Consider the following 15,181-nt stretch of genomic DNA (forward strand, 5'->3'; position numbering starts at 1 on the left):
TCTTTGCTAGATCATCAGCTGCTTGATTTTTCAGTCGGGGTATATGATGGAGCTCCAACCCTCGAACTTCTTTTCCAGCTTCCTCACTGCACTGCAGTATCCAGTCATGGCTGGGCTTCTCACGTCCCACTCTTTCATCACCTGATTGACCACTAAATCCGAGTCGCCATAGACCATCAGGCGATGGACGCCGAGTGAAATGGCCATGCGCAACCCATATAAGAGGGCCTCATATTCTGCCTCATTGTTGGAGGAATCAAAGTGAATCTGGAGCACATATCTGAGCTTATCTCCTCTGGGGGAAACCAGGACAACCCCAGCACCGGAACCATTCAACATCTTAGAGCCATCAAAGAACATGGTCCAATGCTCCGAGTGAACTTCAGTCGGCTGCTGTTGTTCAATCCACTCGGCGAGGAAGTCTGCTATTGCCTGGGACTTAATGGCTTTCTTTGCCTCAAACTTGATATCAAGGGGAAGAAGTTCAATCGCCCATTTGGCCACTCGACCAGTTGCATCCCTGTTGTGCAAAATCTCTGATAGTGGAGCGTCGCTGACGACTGTGATGGAATGATCAGAGAAATAATGAGCAACCTTCTTTGTGGTCATGTATATTCCATATACAAGCTTATGATAATGAGGATATCTCTACTTGGATGGAGTCAAGACTTCAGACAAATAATACACTGGGCGCTGAACTTTGAGGGCTTTTCCTTCTTCTTCCCGCTCGACCGTTAGCACAGTACTGACGACTTGTCCTGTGGCTGTGATATAGAGCAACAGAGGCTCTTTGCTGATTGGAGCAGCAAGCACCGGCTGGGTGGAGAGCAGAGCTTTTAGCTCGGCAAACGCTGCATCAGCTTCTGGAGTCCACTCGAACTTGTCTGTCTTCTTCATCAGTCGGTAAAGAGGCAATGCCTTTTCACCGAGTCGTGAGATGAATCGACTTAATGCGACCAAGCATCCAGTAAGCTTCTGGACATCGTGCACTCGCACAGGGCGTTTCATTCGGAGAATAGTGCCAATCTTCTCTGGGTTAGCGTCGATTCCCCGTTCGGAAACGAGAAAACCGAGTAACTTGCCACCAGGAACTCCAAATGTGCACTTTGATGGATTGAGCTTGATATCGTACCTTCTGAGGTTGGCAAATGTTTCGGCGAGATCAGCGAGCAGGTCGGAACCTTTTCGCGACTTGACAACGATATCATCCATATATGCTTCCACATTCCGACTGATTTGAGTGAGTAGACACTTCTGAATCATTCGCATAAATGTGGCTCCGGCATTCTTGAGGCCGAATGGCATGGTGATATAGCAGAAGCACCCGAATGGAGTGATGAAAGCTGTTTTTACCTCGTCGGGTCCGTACAGACGGATCTGGTGGTACCCGGAGTAGGCATCTAAAAAAGATAGCCTCTCACATCCCGCGGCCGAGTCAACAATTTGATCTATGCGAGGGAGAGGAAAATGATCTTTCGGGCAGGCCCGGTTGATGTGCTTGAAATCAATGCACATTCGGAGCGACTTGTCCTTCTTAGGAACCATGACGACATTAGCGAGCCACTCGGAGTGGTATATCTCTCGGATAAATCCTGCCGCCAACAGTCGAGCCACTTCTTCACCAATGGCTTTTCTCTTCTGGATGGCGGACCGCCGAAGATGTTCTTTGACTGGTTTGGCAGATGAGTCGACTCTTAGGCGATGCTCAGCCAGTCCCCTGGGAACACCTGGCCTGTCAGCGGGCTTCCATGCAAAAATGTCCCAGTTCTCACGGAGGAACTGGATGAGCGCTTCTTCCTATTTTGGGTCGAGTGTCGTGGAGATGCGGGTCGGAGCTGCTCCGGGGTCGGTCGGGTGAATGTGAACAGGCTTCGTCTCACCGGACGACTGGAATGCAGACTCTGTGGCGGGCTTCTTGGATCGCAGCAAGTCACTCGGATCTGCGTTTTGCTTATATTCTTCGAACTCGACCGCTGTCACCTGGGAATCGGCGATCTTGGAGCCCTTCTGAAAGCACTCTTCTGCCTTTTTCCGATCACCGGTGACAGTGATCACTCCTTTGGGGCCGGGCATCTTCAATTTGAGGTACACGTAGCATGGTCGATCCATAAACCGTGCGTAAGCTGGTCTCCCCAAAATGGCATGATATGCACTCTGAAAATCCACGACCTCAAATGCCAACTTTTCTTTGCGAAAATGCTTCGAATCACCAAACACCACGTCCAAAGCTATCTGGACGAGTGACTCGGCCTTCTTCCCTGGTATAACTCCATGAAAGCTCATGTTACTAGTGCTCAGTCGGGACATCGGAATGCCCATACCTTTCAATGTGTCTGCATACAATAAGTTCAGCCCACTTCCACCATCCATCAGCACCTTTGTCAGTCGAGTGCCTTTGACAACTGGATCGACCACCAAAGCTTGCCTCCCAGGGGTGGCAATATGAGTCGGGTGATCAGATTGGTCGAATGTGATGGGTGTTTGAGACCACTTCAGATAATTTGCTTTTGCGGGGGCAACCATGTTCACCTCTCGGTTAATCACTTTCAGTCGACTTCTGCTTTCCACATCTGCAAAGATCATCAGAGTGGAGTTGATATGCGGATATCCTCCCTCACTGTCCTCCTTGTCTTCGGCCTTGTCCGACTCCTTCTCCTTGTCCTTAGACTGTTTTCCCTGAAACTGCTGGATCAGGAGTCGACATTGGCGAGTGGTGTGCTTCGGGTAGATGATATTCCCCTCTTCGTCTTTCTTCGTATGGATGTGACATGGCATATCCATTACGTCGTTCCCTTCTTTATCCTTTACCTTCTTGGGGTTCCAGGATCCTTTTGGTTTCCCCTTAAACTTTCCTTGAGTCACGGCCAGAGCCTCTCCAGGAGCTGCCGGTTCAGCCTTCCGCTTCTGTTTCCGACTGGTGTTTCCTTTTTCCGACTGACTCGGCTTGTGCTTGCCGCTTCGGAGTCGGTCTTCTTCTTCGCCGTTGGCGTACTTGGTAGAAATCTCCATCATCCGACTCAAGGTCATGTCACCGGTTCGACCAAACTTCAAACTCAGTTCTCTGTTCTTGACACCATCTTTGAAGGCGCAGACTGCCTGATGATCGGACACATTCTCCACAGTGTGGTGCAAAGTGATCCACCTCTGAATATACTCTCTGAGAGTCTCATTAGCCTTCTGCACGCAAACTTGCAACTCCGTCAATCCAGCTGGTCGCTTGCAAGTCCCTTCAAACGTTCTGATGAACACTCGGGACAGATCTTCCCAAGTGTAAATGCTGCTAGGAGGTAATTGAGTCAACCATGCCCTGGCAGAACCTTCCAGCATGAGGGGCAGGTGCTTCATGGCCACCTCGTCGTTCCCACCACCGATCTGAACTGCCACTCGGTAGTCTTCAAGCCAAGTTTCAGGCTTAGACTCGCCAGTGAACTTGCTGACTCCTGTTGCCAACCTGAAATTGGGAGGGATAACTGCGGCTCTGATAGCTCTGCTGAAGCATTCAGGACCAGAAACATGGGCTCTGTTCCGGTCGAACAACCCTTGCACGATAATGGATCGCGCGTCGAAGCCTGGTTCTCTGGGGTCGACTGGAACCCTTCGCCCTGAACTGTACTGACGCCTGTCATCTGCCTGCCGAGGAGCGTAAGACCCACCCCTCGGAGGGGAATTGGGCACTCGACGCCTGTCATCTCGGTCGAGTCTGTCGTCATATTGATCTCGCCGATTCCCGCGCCCTTCGCGCCGCGGAGGCGATCTGGGGCTGTGCGCCGACTGAACTGTATTCACAGTGACGAATCGACTGTGAATTTTGTTGCGCGACTGAGACACGGCTGAATTCTGATCTCCTACTGCCCGGAGTAGATCCCTGATCTGCAACAAACCTCTGCCAGCTTCCGACTGCGAAGGCTGGATGGACTCTGCTATACGGGTCGCAGCTGCTAAATTCTGAATTGAGGTTCGATATACCTGAGTCGGCAGGAAGAGTTGACGTCGACTGGTGTCGGGAACTCGTTGCTGCGCGCGCTCGTCGAGTGCTCGCTGAAGGTTCTCTAGTCGAGTGCGCTCGGCCAAATTGGCCAGACGCGCCTCCTCCAAGGCACGAGCCTCGGGGGTTTCTCCTGCGATGGGAGTACGCAGGGCATCCACGTTCCTGCGGCGAAGTTCCTCTCTTTGCAGAGAGTCGAGTGGCTCGGGCTGGTACTCTTCGTGGCGTCGTGCGGGGTCGCCTCCGTCACCTGATCCATCGCCACGGGCGAAGCCAGGGGGACTGCGGGGCCCGTCGACCATCAAGATTTCGGCCGCTGGATCACTGCTACCGCACTCGGATGCAGTCTCTACGGAGCCAGTCGACTGATCGAACAAGCCGTAGAGAGATTCGTTGGGCTCGATTGCCGCAACTTGGGTGGTGGCCGATTGGCGAGCCACCGCGTGCCTCACCCATCGCTGAAGCCTCGACCGGCCTAAGCGCTTGCGCTGGCGGGAGACCTGGAGGGTGGACGATGGAGGAACCGACCGATACTGGGTCGACGGTTGCCGCAGCAGAACGCCGCGGATACATGCGCGAAAATGCGTCGCACCGCGGACGGGGAGCGCATCTACGTCGAGTGGAGCCTCCTGGAGCCATGCGGAGTCGTCGGCGATGAAGGTGAGAGTGCCGAGACGGATCTCTTGACCCTCGACCAAAACTCCAGCAGACACCATGATGAAAGTACTCGGAAGAATCGCAACTTCTCCACAAAATCGCTAAAACACCGGCCCCACGGTGGGCGCCAACTGTCGTGGTTCTAAGCCTGACAGTAGAGTGGGGGGGGGGGGTAGGTATGGAGAGGCAAGGTCCTAGCTATGGAGAGGTTGTAAGCACAAAGGATGTACGAGTTCAGGCCCTTCTCGGAGGAAGTAACAGCCCTACGTCTCGGAGCCCGGAGGCGGTCGAGTGGATTATGAGTATATGAATTACAAGGTGCCGAACCCTTCTGCCTGTGGAGGGGGGTGGCTTATATAGAGTACGCCAGGACCCCAGCCAGCCCACGTAGGAGAGGGTTTAAGGTGAGTTAAGTCTGGGGCGTTACTGGTAACGCCCCACATAAAGTGCCTTTACTATCATAAAGTCTACTTGATTACAGGCCGTTGCAGTGCAGAGTGCCTCTTGACCTTCTGGTGGTCGAGTGGGTCTTCGTGGTCGAGTCCTTCAAGTCAGTCGAGTGTGTCCCTCGTTGGTCGACTGGAAGGCGACCTCTTCTAAGGGTGTCCTTGGATAAGGTACTTAGATCAGGTCCATGACCCTACCCTAGGTACATAACCCCATCAGGTAGTACAAGAGTAGATCTACCACGAGATCAGAGAGGCTAAATCCTAGAAGCTAACCTATGGTATGATTGTTGTTCGTCCTACGGACTAAACCCTTCGGTTTATATAGACACCGGAGAGGGCTAGGGTTACACAACGTCGGTTACAATGGGAGGAGACCTACATATCCGTATCGCCAAGCTTGCCTTCCACGCCAAGGAAAGTCCCATCCGGAGACGGGATGAAGTATTCAATCTTGTATCTTCATAGTCCAGGAGTCCGACCAACGGTTATAGTCCGGTCCTCCGGACATCCCCTAATCCAGGACTCCCTCAGTAGCCCCTGAACCAGGCTTCAATGACGACGAGTCCGGCGTGCAGATTGTCTTCGGCATTGTAAGGTGGGTTCCTCCTCCGAATACTTCATAGTAGATTTTGAACACAAGGATAGTGTCCGGCTCTGCAAAATAAGTTCCACATACCACCGTAGAGAGAATAATATTTGCATAGATCTAATCTGCTGACGTATTCCACAGCGTGACATCACACCACGGCCAAGCCTTTATTCGAATCGTTTCACTGTCCCACCTCAGTGTGTTTAGCGAGGCGGTTTCCTTGGCACGTCTCGTCAAAGCAGAGATCGTGTCCCCTTATTCCGGGATTTCTCATTAATACAGGTGTGGGTAACCCAACCGTGCCATTAATCATGGCGCTTGGGAGATAAGCGAGTTTTACCAGGCTGGTGGGGGCACATAGTTTCGTCCGCCCATATAAGGGGATAAGGATCCACCTTTTCCATCTACGCCTTCTTCCTCCTTCGCATGCCCATTTCCGCGCACTCAAGCTCTAGCGCTCGAGTCCGCACTTCCCACCTCAACCTTATCCAGCCATGTCCGAAGCGGGAGGCAGGTGGATGGCCTCCTCCGTCACGGAGGGGCACATCAAAAAGTTGAGGAAAGCCGGATACTTGTTCAACGATATTGCGCACCAACTTCCCGGTGAGGGGCAGCTCGTCCCCACCCCCAGGCCCCATGAGAGGGTGGTGTTCCTCCCCCATTTCCTCCGCGGACTGGGCTTCCCACTCCACCCATTTGTACGGGGGCTCATGTTCTACTACAACCGGGATTTCCACGATGTGGCCCCGAACTTCATCCTCAACATCTCGGCGTTTATCCTTGCGTGCGAGGCCTTCCTCCGCATCAAGCCCACTTCGGCTTATGGCTGAAGACCTTCAATGTCAAGCCGAAGGTAGTGGGCAGCCAGCAAGCGGAGTGCGGAGGCGCCATGGTGGGCAAGATGCCCAACGTCATATGGCTCGAGGGATCCTTCGTGGAAACCATCAAGGGGTGGCAATCGGGGTGGTTCTACATCACCGAGCTGCGTGACCCTGAATGGGCAGCGGCCCCCAAATTCCAATCTGGCATCCCCACACGGCTCACCTCCTGCAAAGAGAAGGGCCTGTCGTGGGGTAATTCGAAAGAGCAGACCGGACTCCAAACCTGCGTCCAAAACCCGATGGACAAAAAGGTTAAACTTGTCAACATAGTCCAGGTCATGCTCCTCCGCCGAATCCTCCCGTGTCAATGACGGGCCTTTAACTTGTGGGAGTTCGACCCGGCCCAGCACCAAACGTTGACCAGGCTCTTCGACACAACGCACGAAGATGCCTGGAGTGTGCTATTCAAGGGCGCCGAGGTTCCCCCTCCCATTACCGAGGATCACGGATTCTGCGCGAAGTGCCAAGCTAGCGTAGTAATCTTGTTTTACCCTTTACAGGATACTTGTTTTTCATAGTTTGACTCTATGCGGGATCTAAGCCCCCGTTCCTCTGATAGGGCTAGCAGAAGACGGCCAGACAGATCGACTGTCCGGCTCCCTTTCCCGATGACCCAGCAGATGCTCGCTTGGCGAGGCTGCTGGTTGCGGCACCTTATGTGGTGCCAGAGAAGAAGGCCAAGAAGAAGGCCACGGGAACTCGAAAAAGTTCCCGGTGCCAGGTGGTGTCGGATTCATCGTCCGATGACTCCGAAGCGCACTCCTCCCATGAAGACGAGGAGGAGGAAGAAGAGGCCTCTCCCCCTCCAGCGGGGGGAGGAAAGAAAAGGAAGGCCACCCCAACTAGGGGGGCCGGAGGGTCCAAGAAGGGAAGGACCCTTCCTCCGGACTACTCCACCGACGCCGACGACGGCGAAGAGGAGTGGCCATCCAGGGCCAAGCCCCTGGCAAAATCGTAAGTAACCGGATACCAGAATAACTCATGGCGTTCCTTTATTGCGCAACATCTTCTGACGCCGAATATAATCATGCAGTCCGCCCAAGGTCCGGCTCGACGCTTCGTCGAGCGGCTCCCTGGACTCATCGGATGTGAATAGTCTTTCACTCCCGACTGCTACCTCCCCTCGCCCTACGACGATGCCGAGGTGGAGTTCCAAAAGGGGCCAAGCCAGGAGGAGGTGGTCCTGGAGGCGCCACCAGGCGACCTCCCGGACTCCAGGCGCCAAGGGGATAAAACCCCAAAGGGCTCTAAGTCCGGCCCTAGGCCGGACACCGCACCGGAACCTTCAGTGATTCCGGAGTCCGGCAGGCGGCCCCCTAGTAAGAAGGGCAAGCCTACGACGCCGGTGACCTCCGTCCAACCAGAGGCACCAGATAATTTGTTGGAGGTGCTTAACGGCGCCTCCATCGACGAGGAGCACCGCACTATTATGAGTGCGGTGATCCAGAAGGTTCAGTCCGCCAAGAGCGGGCTGACGGAAGCCTGTGCCAGCCTTCTAACAGGCTTTGAGGTGTGTATTCAAGATATGTAAAAATATTACCACATAGACAGTAGCCCCTGATGCTCAGTTTGGTGTTCGGAAAGAAAACCCTAACTGAGGATCCGAAAAGATAAACGCAGGAGCCTTACCTAAGTATGTCAATATGGGAATGCAGGCTGCACTGCTGACCTCTGCCGCGCTGACTGCGGAGGTTGATGCATTGAAGCAGAGCCTCGAGCGGACCGAGAATGAGCTCGGCCTTGCCAAGAAGCAGCTCGAGGACAAGGAAGGTAAGTAATACCTTATGTAAGTATATAAAAAGAACTGGTTGCAAATAATGACAGGACCAACGTGAGTATTACAGGGGCCACAACCGAGGTGGCGACCCTGAAGGAAGCATTGTCCCAAGCTGAAGACAATGCGGCTGTGGAGCGCATCGAGCGAGAAAAGCAGGAGGCGCGGGTGGCGGAGGTGCAACAAGAGCTCCACGCTCTTGTGAAAAAACATGAGAGTTTGGAGCTTGACTCAAAGACTCGAGAGTCTGAGCTTGCCTCGACCCTTGAGAGTGCCAAATCTGCCAAGGCCGAAGCCCAAAAAGCCCTCCACGAAATTGAGGCGATGAAGAAGATAGCGGCAGGTAAGGCATTCTTTATGCAAAGCAAGCACGTGAAAGTGAATTACTTGTTACTTACCCGAGTCCGGAGCTCTCAGCATTCGCATATCTGCCCCGTAGTGTGTCTGACACTGCCGCATTCTACCAAGCCGAGGAAGGGAGCTTGACGGAGAAGGTGTTCTGGTCCCAGTATGGTGAGGCCGGACACCCGGTGCCCTTGAGCGACCAACTGAATCAGCTGGTCGAGCTCCATAAGGCAGCCGAACAGGCCTTGAAGGGCCTTATAGTCCGGCTATGGCCTAGGGAGGTCATGCCTGGGAGCTACTTTGGGCTGGTGAGGCGGCTGGCGGATGCCTGTCCATGGCTTGAGGTCATCAAGCGCTCCGTATGCATCGAAGGCGCTCGTAGGGCCCTTGCCCGTGTTAAAGTACACTGGGGCAAGATGGACGCTGAGAAGCTGGTGACAGATGGGCCACCGGAGGGGAAGGAGCATCGCAGGCCCGAGATGTATTATGAGGGCGTCCTGAAGGGTGCCTGCCTTGTGGCGAATGAGTGTTCCAAGGATGTAATTTTTGACTAAACTCGCTCGTGTTATCCTGTGCGCTGAAAACTTGTTCATATGCGCTAAGCAACGCTTCTTGAATTTAAAATATTACCTTCTGTGCGGCCGTTTATTAAATCTGAGAGATGGCGAGTCGTCGGATTCTACCCCCATGCCACTAGTGCTGGGGTGTTCGGGATAAACCTGAGCGCTCTTGTTCCCATTCTTGGGTCCTTCGAGGGAGGCGCTCAGCACAACGAACAAGGCAATCAGACTATAATGCTTTATCACTCTCACTTAGCCATAGAATTCTATAATTTTAAATTTCGGCGAAGCCCCTAGTATTCGGAAGACCGAGTTCGGGGCGCTATCCACGCCTAGGCCGGACAAAGCCAGCTCCTCGCTCTAAGCGGCATAAGTCTTTAGGGACTCGAAACCTCTCGAACAGCGACCGGCTCTCGCCCTATCATGACGGTCAGTTTTAGCTTTCTCTACTGAGGTGCTTAACCCAGCTCAACCGGGGCACAATCGCAGTAGTTCTCCCAGCGCTACCTTAGCCGATATAACGGAACGTAAGGTACCAAAACATGGGAGCCGGGCAAACCCAACTATTGACCCAAGACATGATTCGGAGCCGATGCATATAATGCTATAAGTTCGGGGTGCCGTACTTGTGAAAGTGTTCGGACCATATTCTGGGGTACTTAAGCCCCTGGTGTATTGGCCGTACCAAAGTGTACGGTTGCATAATGTCATAACTGAACGTATTTACATAAAAAATGAATGCAATAATAGACAAGAGCTATGTATTGTTTATTAAAACGCTGCCGTGAGAGCAGAACGATACAAATAGTGCGATAAGCAAGAGATGGGATTATTTGACATGTCCCCCTCCAGGGGCAAACTGTGAGGCTTTATGTAAGACAGGTATTTAGCTCGTTATAGAGACGACATGGACATTCGACGTAGCTTGCTGCCTCCCTGGCTGTTGCATCGTGTGTTCAGCGATTGTACTGCCGGACAGGCCTTCCGAAGAGTGGAGTCCTGAAAGTAAGAAAAAAGAAATGACAAAATCGGGAGCCCCTAGTGTGGTTGAGCCACATTTTGAGCGTGCCGTGGTTGTGCCCCTCCCCTTATGCCCATGGTATTTCCAGAGCATAATTATGTATGCGTGGTACTGGTTTCGCAATTTCGCGAGGGATGGGGTTGGGGCCGCACTGCTACGCTTGCTCGGAACAGGCCAGACAGTCTTGTTGTAGGTTACTTTGGGCGTGCTTGACGGTGTCCGGACGTTTAATAGCCGGACCGGAGAATTGCCTTGAGAGGCTACTTTGTACTTCTGCCGCGAGGGCTGCCATATGCTCCTCCATTCGGAGAGAGCGTTCGGTGTTTCCATTGACCGTAATGACTCCTCGAGGGCCTAGCATCTTGAGCTTGAGGTATGCATAGTGCGGCACCGCATTGAACTTTGCAAATGCGGTTCGTCCGAGCAGCGCGTGATAGCCACTGCGGAACGGGACTATGTCGAAGATTAACTCCTCGCTTCAGAAATTATCCGGGGATCCGAAGACCACTTCGAGTGTAACTGAGCCTGTACAGTTGGCCGCTACACCTGGTATGACGCCTTTAAAGGTCGTCTTTGTGGGTTTAATCCTTGAGGGATCTATGCCCATTTTTCGCACTGTATCCTGATAAAGCAGGTTCAGGCTGCTGCCGCCGTCCATAAGGACTCTAGTGAGGTGAAATCCGTCAATGATTGGGTCTAGAACCAATGCGGCGAATCCGCCGTGGCGGATGCTAGTGGGGTGGTCCCTTCGATCAAAAGTGATCGGGCAGGAGGACCACGGGTTGAACTTTGGGGCGACTGGCTCCAACGCATATACGTCCCTGAGTGCACGCTTCCGCTCCCTTTTGGGGATGTGGGTTGCGTATATCATGTTCACCGTCCGCACTTGTGGGGGAAAGCCCTTCTGTCCCCTATTGTTCGGCGGCCGGGGCTCCTCCTCGTCATCGCTATGCAGCCCCTTGTCTCTGTTTTCGGCACTTAACTTGCCTGCCTGCTTGAACACCCAACAATCCCTGTTGGTGTGATTGGCTGGTTTTTCGGGGGTGCCGTGTATCTGGCACGAGCGATCGAGTATTCGGTCCAAACTGGACGGGCCCGGAGTATTTCTTTTGAATGGCTTTTTCCGCTGACCGGGTTTAGAGCCTCTGAATCCGGCATTAACTGCCGTATCCTCAGCATTGTCGCCGTTAATGCGGCGCTTGTGCTTGTTGCGACGCGACCTGCCATTGTTGTCCTTGGTATCCGAATTACCAGGGCTCTTGGTCATGTTATTACTACGAGCTAGCCAGCTGTCTTCTCCCGCGCAAAAGCGGGTCATGAGTGTTGTGAGGGCTGCCATGGATTTCGGCTTTTCCTGTCCTAGGTGCCGGGCAAGCCATTCGTCACGGATGTTATGTTTGAAGGCTGCGAGGGCCTCTGCGTCCGGACAGTCGACTATTTGATTTTTCTTGGTTAGGAACCGTGTCCAGAATTGTCTGGCCGATTCCTCTGGCTGCTGAATTATGTGGCTTAGGTCATCGGCGTCTGGTGGTCGCACATAGGTGCCCTGGAAATTGTCGAGGAATGCGGCTTCCAGGTCCTCCCAGCAACCAATTGACTCTGCTGGCAAGCTGTTAAGCCAATGCCGAGCTGGTCCTTTAAGCTTGAGTGGGAGGTATTTGATAGCGTGTAGATCATCACCGCGGGCCATGTGGATATGAAGGAGATAATCCTCGATCCATACCGCAGGATCTGTTGTGCCATCGTATGATTCGATGTTTACGGGTTTAAAACCCTCGGGGATTTGATGATCCATTACTTCATCTGTGAAGCATAGTGGGTGTGCGGCGCCTCTGTACTGGGCTATATCACGACGTAGCTCAAATGAGCTTTGTCTGCTGTGTTCGGCCTGGCCGTATTTGCCATATCCGGCATGACGGTTATCGTCACGTGTCGTGGGGCGCCCACGCGATCCGTAGATCGATCTTGTTTGCCTTGCCTTGTCCTCCAATATGTCTCGCAGGTCTGGCGCATTTCCCCGTGCCTTGGTATTTTTTGAGCGACGCCGGGGTGCGGCTTGAGTGGATGGCCGAGAGGCCTCTCTGTCGCGGCCACGAGGTGGCCGGTCGGCCGCGTCGTGCGCTGGTGATGTAGGTTTAGGTGCTTCCTCCTCTAATCGGGGTAGCAGCCTGCGCTTTGGGTAGCTCTTGGAGGGGCGTTCGAGTTCGTACTCTTCGGCCGCAAGGACTTCAGTCCATCTGTCGGCTAGCAAGTCTTGGTCAGCTCTAAGCTGCTGCTGTTTTTTCTTGAGGCTGCTCGCCGTGGCCATAAGCCTGCGTTTGAAACGCTCTTGTTCGACGGGATCCTCAGGCACGACAAATTCGTCATCGTCGAGGCTTGCCTCGTCTTCGGAGGGAGGCATGTAATTATCGTCCTCTACCTCTCTGTCTGCCGCTCTCTCATGAGGGCTGGCTTCTCCATCCTCCTGTGCTGAATCCTGCTGGAGGGGGTTGTCTTCGGCACTGTCCGGGGTGTTATTATCTCCCGTGCCGGAATCGCCGTTTTTGCTTTGGCGGGATTTAGAGCGGCGCCGCTGACGCCGGCGCTTAGGCTGCTTCTTGGAGGGGTCATCCTCCGTTGTTCCATCGCCATTCCCTTCTTTTGGGGTGTCCACCATGTATATGTCGTATGACGAGGTGGCTTTCCAATGCCCTATAGGCGCTGGTTCTTGGTCGTCTCCTGCATCGGCGTCCATACCGTCGATGTCTTCGGAGTCGAAGTCGAGCATGTCGGTTAAATCATCGACAGTGGCTACGAAGTGGGTGGTGGGTGGGCTTTGAATTTCTTCATTGTCCACATCCCAACCTTGCTGACCGTAGTCCGGCCAGGGCTCTCCTGATAAAGAGAGAGACTTTAGTGAATTCAGAATGTCGCCGAAGGGCGAGTGCTGAAAGATGTCCGCGGCGGCGAACTCCATGATCGGCGCCCAATCGGGTTCGATCGGCAGGGGCGCGGAAGGTTCGGAGTCCGGAAAGGAGTCCGGCACCTTGGAGTCACGAGCTTCGCAAAGGACAAGGCTGGTGTTCGGCTCGATCGCCATAGAGATTGCAGCCCCCGAGGCGGTGTCCAGCCACCCGTCCTCGATTGGCGCAGTCGGCTCCGAGCTAAGGGTCGGAGCGGACACTGGGGCGGCCTCCTGGGCACTGTTCGGCGGCAGAGCTAGATCATGCCCATCGTGACAGTGCGGCGCGCTCGGCTGTGGCTCGAACCCGTCGAAGATCAAGTCTCCGCGGATGTCAGCCGTGTAGTTCAAACTTCCAAATCTGACCTGATGGCCAGGGGCGTAGCTTTCGATCTGCTCCAGATGGCCAAGCGAATTGGCCCGCAGTGCAAAGCCGCCGAATACGAAGATCTGTCCGGGGAGAAAAGTCTCACCCTGGACCGCATCGTTGTTGATGATCGGAGGAGCCATCGGGCCTAAAGATGACGACACAGAGGAACTCTCAATGAAAGCACCAATGTCGGTGTCAAAACCGGCGGATCTCGGGTAGGGGGTCCCGAACTGTGCGTCTAGGCGGATGGTAACAGGAGACAAGGGACACGATGTTTTTACCCAGGTTCGGGCCCTCTCGATGGAGGTAAAACCCTACTCCTGCTTGATTAATATTGATGATATGGGTAGTACAAGAGTAGATCTACCACGAGATCAGAGAGGCTAAACCCTAGAAGCTAGCCTATGGTATGATTGTTGTTCGTCCTACGGACTAAAACCCTCCGATTTATATAGACACCGGAGAGGGCTAGGGTTACACAAAGTCGGTTACAATGGGAGGAGATCTACATATCCGTATCGCCAAGCTTGCCTTCCACGCCAAGGAAAGTCCCATCCGGACACGGGACGAAGTCTTCAATCTTGTATCTTCATAGTCCAGGAGTCCGGCCAACGGTTATAGTCCGGTCCTCCGGACACCCCCTAATCCAGGACTCCCTCAATAATCATCGTGCTAACCCCTCTATTTTGCAGGGAAGGGCTAAGGGCTATGAATATGAGCATTATTCTTCTAACCATTATGTTCATAAGTCCTGAAGAATTTCTCTGCTTATTCATATGCTTATCCTAACCCCTCTGATGTGAAACGAAGTGGACTCGCTTCTATGCCACCTTTATCATATGGTGCTCGCAGAGTGATGAATTCTTTGCCACCCCTTCAGATGTGGGTGGTGAAGAAAAAGAACTAATCTCTGATGCAGGGTCAGGTCTCCAGACGTGCTTAAAACGTCTGAAGAATTTCCTGGAGACCTGAAGATTGCCTGAAAGGGCATAGGCTAATCATGAAGAAATGAACTTCCATTTCTCACGTCCTCATACTGTTTTATCTGTTCTATTGCTTGATGAAATTGATCTGACGATATTGATGTCATATTCTTCACTGATGAAGTATATGAGTTCGTAAGTTGCACAAATTCATCTGCAGGATGATCAACCCAAAGCAAATGAGTGGGTCCTCGATAGTGGATGTACAAATCACATGACTGGTGACCAGAATCTTTTGATGGATGCTCCCTTATCACCATCGCATCTGAAGCATATCATATTCATTGACAAAGGCAAAAGTCAGGTATTAGGTCTAGGTAAGGTTGCGATCTCAAAGGATCGACACATGGACAAAGTCATGCTTGTCGAGTCCTTAGGATACAACCTCATGTCTGTCTCATTGCTTTGTGATCTTGAGATGGTTGTTGTCTTTGGAAAATATCGTTGTGTTGTGATCATGGAAGCCAACAATTCCAAAGTCTTCGAAGGCTTTAGGAGAGGAGACTTGTATATTGTTGATTTCTCTACAGGACCACAACCGGCCGTATGTCTACTTGCAAAAGCTTCAGAAGGCTGGCTATGGCATCAACGACTTGGTCGTGCTGGCATGAGGAATCTGCACACGC

The sequence above is a fragment of the Triticum aestivum genome, chromosome 2B, assembly GCF_018294505.1.
Source record: "Triticum aestivum cultivar Chinese Spring chromosome 2B, IWGSC CS RefSeq v2.1, whole genome shotgun sequence".
NCBI classification, from domain to species: domain Eukaryota; kingdom Viridiplantae; phylum Streptophyta; class Magnoliopsida; order Poales; family Poaceae; genus Triticum; species Triticum aestivum.